The following is a 10,488-nucleotide window of genomic DNA, read 5'->3' on the forward strand; positions in this document are numbered from 1 at the left end:
TGGAAGAGGGAGAGCTCACCGAAGCCCCTCTTGAGGACTGCTGGAGTAGTCTCAAAGCAGCCATAAACAACGCAGCGGAAGGTGCCATTGGGTTCGTGGAAGCAAATCGACGGAACGGTTGGTTCGACGAGGAGTGTCAGACGGTTTTGGACGAGAAGAATGCAGCGCGGGCGATGATGCTGCAGCAAGGCACCCGTCAAAACGTGGAACGATACAAACAGAAGCGAAGACAAAAAACCCATCTATTCCGGGATAAAAAGCGCCGCCTGGAAGAGTTGGAGTGCGAAGAGATGGAGCAGCTGTATCGTTCTCAAGAAACACGAAAGTTCTACAAGAAACTAAATGCATCCCGCACAGGCTTTGTGCCGCGAGCCGAAATGTGCCGGGATAAGGATGAAGGTATCTTGACGAACGAACGTGAGGTGATTGAAAGGTGGAAGCAGCACTACGATGAACACCTAAACGGCGCAGAGGAGGAAGATCAAGACAGCAGGAGGAATGGCCTCATCAGTACGGCGGATGAGGGAGACGTGCCAACTCCCACAATAGGTGAAGTTAAGGATGCTATCAAACAGCTCAAGAACAACAAAGCAGCTGGAAAGGATGGTATTGGAGCGGAACTTATTAAAATGGGCCCGGACAGGTTGGCCACTTGTCTGCACCGTTTGATAGCCAGGATCTGGGATACAGAACAGCTACCGGAGGAGTGGAAGGAGGGAATAATATACTCAATATACAAAAAGGGTGACAAGTTAGAATGCGAGAACTATCAAGCGATCACCATTCTTAATGCAGCCTATAAAGTGCTTTCCCAGATCATCTTCCGCCGTCTATCGCCACTGGCAAGCAGATTTGTGGGAAGTTATCAAGCCGGTTTTGTAGACGGGCGATCGACGACAGACCAAATCTTTCCCAGACAACCAGAAATCGCATGAAAGTTTACGTTACAACTCGTTTATTCATACTAATTACATCAAACCCGCAAAACACCGTGGATAAACTCGTCAGATTGATGAGTTTCCTCGCATAAAATACTTCTTTTCTGAGTTCATTTGTACATTTTGTTTCGTCCCGTACACTCGTACAAAGTAAGTCGAATCAATCCGTACCAGTTGTCAAATCAACATTTGTTATCATAAGTTAGGTCGCATAAGATTACAGGTTAGTTCGATGGAATATTTATTCACTCGCATTGTATGTTATCATTCATCACATAATATATGCACGCATATCGCCTCCACTTTTGAACGTAGAAGGCCTTTTCGCGACATCTTATAAGTTAAATTTTGCACATACAAAGCCTCCAGGTGATTTCGTTATACGTACATTTTGGTTGTCTGGGTTATGTTGCGGCAGATCCTCCAAAAGTGTCGCGAATATCAAGTCCCCACGCACCACCTATTCATCGATTTCAAAGCGGCCTATGATACCATCGACCGCGAAGAGCTGTGGAAGATTATGGACGAGAATGGTTTTCCCGGGAAACTGACTAGACTGATCAAAGCAACGATGGATAGTGTACAGTGCTGTGTGAAGATATCGGGTGCATTATCGGACCCGTTTGAAACACGCAAAGGACTTCGACAAGGCGATGGTCTTTCCTCCTCCTGTTCAATATTGCGCTAGAAGGTGTTATGAAACGGGCGGGCTTCAACATGCGGGGCACGATCTTCAATAAATCCAGCCAGTTCATTTGTTTCGCTGACGACGTGGACATTGTCGGAAGAACGTTCCAGGTGGTTGCTGAACAGTATACCAGGCTGAAACGTGAAGCAGATCGGGTTGGATTGAAGGTAAATACGTCTAAGACGAAATATCTGCTGGCTGGAGGAACCGAGCGTGATAGAGCTTGCATAGGCAGACGCGTGACGATCGACGGGGATGAGTTCGAGGTGGTGGACGAATTTGTCTACCTCGGATCATTGATAACGTCGGATAACAACTGCAGTAGAGAAATTCGAAGACGTATCATTGCCGGAAGTCGTGCTTACTATGGACTCCACAAGACCTTGCGGTCTGGTAAACTTCACTTCCGTACTAAGTGTACCATGTACAAGACGCTAATAAGACCGGTAGTCCTCTACGGGCATGAGACGTGGACAATGCTCGAAGAGGACCTGCAAGCGCTAGGAGTTTTTGAACGACGTGTGCTTAGGACGATCTTCGGCGGAGTATGTGAGAACGGCGTATGGAGGAGAAGAATGAACCACGAGCTTGCGCAACTCTACGGTGAACCCAGTATCACGAAAGTCGCCAAAGCTGGAAGGGTACGATGGGCGGGACACGTTGTAAGAATGCCGGACATCAATCCCGCAAAAATGGTGTTCAACTCAAATCCGGCCGGTACAAGACGAAGGGGAGCGCAACGAGCTAGGTGGTTTGACCAAGTGGAGCAGGATCTTGGAAGTGTGGGGCGATCGAGGAATTGGAGGTTAGCAGCCATGGACCGAGTTAGTTGGCGTAGCATTGTGGCGCAGGTCATGTCTTGAAGGACGTAGAGCCAGCAAGAGTAAAGTAAGTAGTAATAGTTGGGGTAGCTGAAAATTTCTAGCTTTGCTAAAAGTGCGAAAATTATATTGAAAAAAAAAACAAAAGAAATAAATAATGAATAATAAATATAAAAATTGAGGTTTTTGCAAAAATTGAGTTTTGTTCGTACGTACATTTGTCAAGTTTTCGAAAAACATAATTTCTATCATTGTGAATGAGACTATCAAAGAATCGTGTCTCAAAAGAGTTCTGCAAACGATATCAGCAAGAAAAATGTGCATGGCATCGCCGAAAACGAGAAATTTCTAAGAAATATTTAAAAACTGATCAATGTTACCCCGGATTACGGTGCTTAAAAGAAGAGTTGATCTCAGCGAGAATTACTCTTTATTACTTAAGAAATTTCGACTCCTTAGGTATTTTTCTCAAGATTTCTTTACGGATCACTATGACAATTGTATCAATTTTGGAAACTGCAGTAATTTTTTGATCAATTTCCTCAATAAATTTAACAAAGAAAAGATCTTCATTAGCGGGCACCTTCCGCCGAGTATTCTGACTCCCTCATTATCCCTTTTCCTACGCCAATAAGTATAGCGTGCGGTCCACGTCAAAATAATATGTTAGCATCTCCAGCTAACGTGTTTGAAGCCTCAAGAAACGTCATACAGTAATATCAAATGATGCTACCACGATCAACAGGATAGCAAAAAATCTAACAATAAATACCCATTCATCGTTCTCTCTCAACTTGTTTGTTTTTTTTTATGGTGACGCATATTCTTGGACTTTGAATCGGGATTCGTTGAATAACGCACGAACGAAACAAAACTTTTTAGGTGAGAACAAACTTTCGAGATTCGAGATGTTCGATCTTTTTTTTTTTTTTTTGAATTTACAGTGCAAGGGTCGAACTGCTTTGAGTAGTATATCTATAATATAGCTTTAGTAAAATAAAAAATAAAGTCATTTGAATGCTTTTAAAGTTTTACTTGTGGGCTTCGTGGCCGAGCGGTTAGCGGCGTCAGTCGTTTAGGCGTATTGTGTCACGAGGCGTGGGTTTGATTCCCGCTCCAGTCGGAGGAAACTTTTCGTCAAACGAAAAATTCTTCACTGGGCTACTGGGTGTTCCGTGTTGTCTGTTGCCTAATGTTAGTCATTGTTCAGTCTGTGCAGCCTTTGGCTGAAGACGGTGTAAATTGTCTTTTCTTTTACAGGATTTGGCTCCCCAGTCTTTTACTTAATATGATTTGAAGATGCTCGTATCAATTGAATGAACAACGGCGACTTTCAAGAATCAATAAAATAATTAAGCTACAGAAAGAAAAATAAAATAAAAACTAAACCTCGATATCGCCTTAGCTATGATATATACCATTGACTGCGTAAAGCTTCGCAATTAGAAATCGATGCAAGTCAACTACTATCAATAGTAACAGTCTTCTAAGATCATCCTTCTACTCCAAGATTTAAACAAGCATGCTTTGAATTCATCTCAATGAGCGGGATCGTTTTGAATCCTGATTGTTTCAATCTCAGCGTGCGGGATTTGCGCCAGGATTCAATCTCAGGATTGAATCACTGTCATAAGCTCACAGGAGATCAATTGAATGCAAGAAGCTCCCCGAATTGAATAGTACAAAATGTTCCTCCTGTCCAATCTAAATATTCAACGTTTCAATGAGGATTGGAATGAAAAACCTATGGTAAGAGAGGCGCAGTAGTAGGGAAAATTATATCCGTCTTCAGAAACGTTCAAGAGTTGTATCAAACCAACCTAGTGGTTGGCCCTACTGGCGGTCATTACTAGCCTTGCAAGTCAAATATTTGAGCGTCACAGCACTATGTTTGGTATATTCAGACATTCTCTCACGGAAGTCTAAATCTGAAATTCTGATAGAATTTTATTCATATTCGATATGTCGATATACATCGATAGACTCATCACAAACGTCCTGTCAGACAAAAATTTTCAGTTAACATTGCCGGAAATATCAATGACGACTCGATTTATTCTACCATCAAACAATTGATCTAGGAGTGAATCCTGGGATTCAATCCTCCCATACACGTGGCATGATTCATTGCATGCCTGGATTTGAACAAAAAATGCGCGCGAAACAAATCTTGCTCTGGTGATTTTAAATCTCAGCAGCTCTTGGAAAGGGATTTTTTGAAGACTGAATAGTAATAATAAAGCAATTCAATTTGAAGCAACTACGTTTGCTCAGATACACTTTAAGCCAACCACGGAGAAGCACTTGAGGCTAATCTCCCATCTTTCGAATTGAATTACTTCCCGGTAAAAATACTCTTCTAGTCGTAAATAAAACTTGCCAAACCACACTCCCGAAAACGCCCATTAAGTTTGATGTCGAAAAGTTCGCACACTAGTTGACTCCGTGTGCCTTCCCCCAAAATCCCATTAACCGCCAAAACCGGCTCCAAGCAATGTGTTTTTGTATACCTACGATACCATGCCGGCAACGTGCACCAATCAATGGCAACGGACATAACGCCGGCGTACTTAGAGCAGCGATTCTCAACGGATCGAAAGCTTGGTGATTGATTGCTACTTGTTTTGAAGTTTTTAGAATGCTTCAGAATCGGGGCCCGTTTAAAAATAACAAGAGGTAACTTTTCCAGACTTTACAAACACCTTCCCTATCGTGTAAGGCCAACACTCTTCAAATTGCTCAATTGCTGATTTCCTTGAAAAAAAAAACATGAATGACACATTCATTAAAATTTAAGCTCTATTGCACCTATAGTACACCTGTATATATGTTGTACCAAATGTAGCACTATCAAGATATGCTTTTTGTTATCAAACAAAATAAAAGAAGAATTAAGAACTTTTTCATGTGTATAGGAATTAAGAATAGCGCTATTATAGACGAATTCCATCCAGAAAGATTCGAAAAAAAATCGTGCGCGTTATTCTTCGATTTGGATTAAATCTAACACATGTTTTTGGTATGGTAGAAATAAGTGTTTTCCATAGCAAAATCGATCATTTTGACTCATGAATCACTTTTGGAAATGGCCTATAATTTTTTGCGAAACCGTTGATTTTAGAGAAAAATGTTCTATGAAGAAGTTATAGCGAACTATTTGGACTGCAGGAGAAAAATACACACTGAAAAAAAAAAAATATTTTTTGTCATGCAAAATTCAAAAATAAAACTTAAATTTAAAATTACACAAAAACCCCATTTTTAATATATTTTTTATTTTCACCGTAGAATTTTGATAGGAAACAGATGTTTGGGACAAAGTTTGGATACATTTTTACTATATTTTTTCTAAGGACAACTTTTGATCGCATTTTGAAAATTTGTCAAAAGAACATATTTTCTGATGATACAATATGAATCTTGAAAGCATTTTAAACCATAATGATTATCATGATCACTTCACTAGAAGTAGCCATTTTTGAGTTATATCAAATTTAATTATATCTAGTATAAGTCCAATCATTTGCCAAATCATTTGCAGGTTTTATCAACAATTCAGGAAGGGATCTTGCGATAAATTTGACAAAAATCTGTTATGTATCTTAACATTTCCTAGATGAATGAATTCGTTCAGGAATACTTCGAAGAGTTCTTTAAGAAATCCGATAAGGTATAACTCCACATATTCGCCAGCAATGCATTCGAATATTCTATTTTATTTTCCACTATATATTTTTCTTTAGATTCTTCAAAGGATTTCTTCAATAACCATTCTAAAAACTGTTTCTCGAAATGATTCCTGGGAGAAGCTTGAATTCCTCCATCGAGTCCTTAAAAATATCTTAAGGTAGTTTGTGGTAGTTTTCTACATCTCAATTTTGTTCAGAAATTTATCTTTGATTTCATCCAAGAATCTCTAAGAAATCTCTACAAAAAATCACAATATAATTCTCTCAAGACTTCTCTTAGAGTTCATCTATGGGATCTGAAGAAAACTGCTTTTCAAAATACAAGAAATGTATTGATTTAGTGCTTTTAGCAATGAATATACTGGGAAGCTTGTAGGGATTTCATCAGCGAATTATTATACATATTTTTTAGAAGAGTCCTTCATGCAAAAGTCATTCCAGACCATTCATCTCTCGACATGATCGGTAATCATATTCATTATTACGCTTTAGGAAAATATGTTTTCTTTGTAAAATTTCTCGTTGTCTTTTATTTCGACGGCTAGTTTCAGTAATCCCTCAAGGTATACTTCTAGAAATAAATCCTGATAACTCTCTTGAGATTCTGATTTCAATGACTCCATAAAGTCCTTAAAAATCCATTTTCTACTTTTTTTTCTGGAAATCCTTGATTCAATGCAACTTCTGTAACTAATCAAATTGTTTGTTTAAGATTTTTTTTTTCAAGAATGAAATTTCCCTTCTGGAGTTAACAACATTTTTAAAATATTTTAAAATAAACTCTTGATTAATTTTTCAGGAATTCTTGAGATAATTGATGTAGAATCTTTTGAATAAAATTATGTTGGAACCTTTTGAAGTATGATCTAAGGAATGATAAGAAGAGCTCATGAGAAAATTAGGGTAAGGAGTGTCTATACAAATCTACAAATAAGCTCTTAAATGAAATCCTGTAGGATTTTGGTGACTCTTGGATTTAGTTCTGAGGCAACCTGAAAAGTTTGCCAGAAATCATTTCTTAAAAATACTTTTAGAATATTTTCATAATTCTAAACAAACTTTTAGAAAATTTTTTAGACATATTTCATTGGCAATCTCTAAAAAAATACTTCCAAAAAGACTAATGGAAGAATGCTTAACAGAATTTTAAAACATATATGGCAGTATCCCATAAAATAATTGGAGTGTAAAGACATTTCTTGACGATATCCCAGTTTGAAATTTATAAGAAACTCTTGAACTAGTTTTGAATTGATTTCTAAAATAAACATTGACAGTATCCTTGAAACAATCCCTAAAGCATTTCTTCAATATTCGAAGGAATCTTTTGAAAAATTGAAAATATCATCACTGGAACTTACTTGAGAAATCTTTAAAATAGTTTAAGGAGTACCCATTGCAACGAATGTTAGTCTTAAATTCATGAACTTGGAAACTTCACACAGATGGGACTGACTTACGATTCACGGCAGTGTATATCTTTCAAATTACTTCCTCCGGTTTCGCAGTCGTTAAAACTTTACATACTAAATTAATGCTAATTAAAAATAGGCTACTATAGCAAAATTACAAATCTAATTATTACGGTTCCAAATGTCGATGCCGCCTCTTTTGAATATTACTTCCGGAGAAGAACGTTTCACTTCGGGTGGTAACGAGTTACAATTTACAACACCTCGAACAACACCAGTGAACTCGCGTAACATACCGTATTATTTGCTGAGATTATCAGGTTCTGCAAACGGCGAACACGAGTTTGTATAAGTATACGGTGCAGTATAGCTGAGGAATTCTTCGTCAGCCAACTTCTCAGGAGATACAAGAGCGGTAAGCGTAGAATCCTTGTAGGTTGCATTCAATAAGATTCTGTTAAAGATGACTCACACGGTCAAAACGGCTCAAGCCATAGAAGTAACATACGCAGCAGTGCACTGTGTATTATTTTCTCGATTTCATGCGCTTTTTGAATAGCGCCCAAACCGTGGATTTTAGCGATATAGTTTGGTCGGAAAAGTTTCTTGGTATATTAAAGCGCAACTTTTGACGAAAAAAGTTTTGTGATCAATCCACCTAGCGGTGAGATAGAAAAACTATTTTTCAAAACATTTAGATAGACATATGGTGTCTTCGGCAAATTTGTGGAATTGGCAATTTGAAACAACTTTGTCGAGGACACGATTTTTCTATCTCTTATACTTTTTGAGATATATGCCGTTGTATGTGAATGGCCCCTAAAAATCATACTTTTTATCATAACATTTTTCCAAGATTTTTAACATTTTTTTGAGTTTTCTACAAAGTTGTTTGTCATGAAAAAAATCGTGTTTTTGCTGAACATATCATCACTCTATCTTTTGAACTAACAAAGTCATTCATGAATTACTCTTTTTTCAAGGGGTAGTTTAGGCCTCTATAACTGGCTTCGGCGCAAAATGGCGCAGACAACTCTTACATATCATGAAAGTACCATATCTCCACTTTCGGCATTTGATAAAAACTTTTGTCTATAAGCGTCTATGCATGGGTTTTTACTATCAAACAAATAAGCCTTATTAAAACGAATTCGACTGATAATTCTTTTACTTTAAGAGATAGAGAGGTGCGATGTTCAGCAAAAATACGCATTTAAGATGTTCAATAACTTTGAAGAAGACATGAAAAATGTTAAAAATTTAAGTAAAAAGTTATGAGAAAAATGATTTTAAACGAGTTTTTTCCATACAAATTTGTGTACTTTGTGTTAAAAAATTCATAACTCTTTTACAAGATTTTTAACATTTTTCATGTCTTCTACAAAGTTGTTCAACATCAAAAAACGCGTGTTTTTGCTCTCTATCTCTTAAAGTAAAAAAAATATCAGTCGAATTCGTTTTAATAAGGCTTATTTATTTGATGGTAAAAACCCATGCAACGACGCTTATAGACAAAAGTTTTTATCAAATGTCGAAAGGGGAGATATGGTACTTTCATGATTTGTAAGAGTTGTCTGCGCCATTTTGCGCCGAAGACAGAGAAAATAATACACAGTGCAGTGTAGGGCCACACGTAGTATATTTGCATCGTTTAAATGCCTTCCACGAGAATCTACAAAATTCACCAGAAACTCGTGATTCGCATTGAAATTTTCGTGAACTTTCAATGTGTTGGTGAACAATGACACATTTTTGAACAGCGTTCATAGAACAAATTTGGTTTTGTTTTTAAAATAATGAATTAATCTGATTGACAATCTGTGATTGTCATGACAATTTTACTTTTGATTGAATCCCAATCCGCCAAAGTTAGGACAAACGGTAGCGAGCGAGGTTGCTTTGTTATTTGTTTTTCATCTGTTTTGATGACAATTTGCACACATACCTCTCACGCCGAGGACCTAGGATAAATTCCCATCCCCGAGATAGTCACTTACGACTTATAAAAAAAATATAGTGTCGACTTACTTCGGGAGGGACGTAAAGCCATTGGTCCTGAGATGAACTAACCCAAGGTTAAAAATCTCGTTAATAAAAACAAAAAAGTGACATTCATAGTTCAACACTTCACAATCTAATACAGTCAACTCTCCCTTACTCAATGTTTCGTATATTGAAATCGAGTTAAGTAATCATAATGAAACTTGATTTTGTGTTCTGTAGCTCGATACCTCCCAAGCTCGATAGTCTCTTCAAAATCGAGTTATGGAAAGTCGACTGTATTTCAGCTTGGTGACGCTTTACAATACTTTTCCGATTATAATTTTTAAAAATGATTCAATTTTATATGTTGAAGGTACGTGAGTATTCAGCAGCTATACTCTCAGCACGAGGTCATTTGAATGAATAAACGGTAGAAGAATATACGTATCGAACATATCAAATGTACCAAAGCCGTTTTTACACACGATAGAGTCAACTGCATATAGGGTAGGTGTACCAGTTATGGACATAACGGTTCCCTATTTCGCCATACGTAATTACTTCCATGTCTTAAATTTTTGAAAATTTTTGTGTGCTGTAGTAGTTAGATTTAAGAAAGATCTTAATGTTAAAACATTCAAAAAAATTTCAAATGCAAAAGTTATCAAAATTTCACATATGGCTAATTAGGGAACCACTATGACCATAACTGGTACACTTTCCCTAGCTTAGCGTTTTGCATGCATTTTTTTTTTGTAAAGATCTACAAATTACTACGAACTATATAATATAAAAATATATTCACGGAGGTGTGGTTTTGCTCAATTTTCAATTGTTTCAACTCAATTCCGTAATTAAGCTTAACAACCGAATTTCTAAGGGTTTCATTAGATAGTTTGCGTCAGATTCTATTAAAAATACTCAAATTGATTCTATCAATGCAAGGATATTCTCTAA

At 37.2% G+C, this 10,488-nt stretch overlaps 1 protein-coding gene across 2 annotated transcripts in view; it reads right to left on the reverse strand.

The window, feature by feature from the left end:
* The window catches only part of LOC5580104 (serine/threonine-protein kinase Smg1), a 136,661-nt gene that overhangs the window by 32,739 nt on the left and 93,434 nt on the right, over positions 1-10,488 (reverse strand). The window lies entirely within an intron of this gene.

Source organism: Aedes aegypti, chromosome 1 (assembly GCF_002204515.2).
Source record: "Aedes aegypti strain LVP_AGWG chromosome 1, AaegL5.0 Primary Assembly, whole genome shotgun sequence".
NCBI classification, from domain to species: Eukaryota; Metazoa; Arthropoda; class Insecta; order Diptera; family Culicidae; genus Aedes; species Aedes aegypti.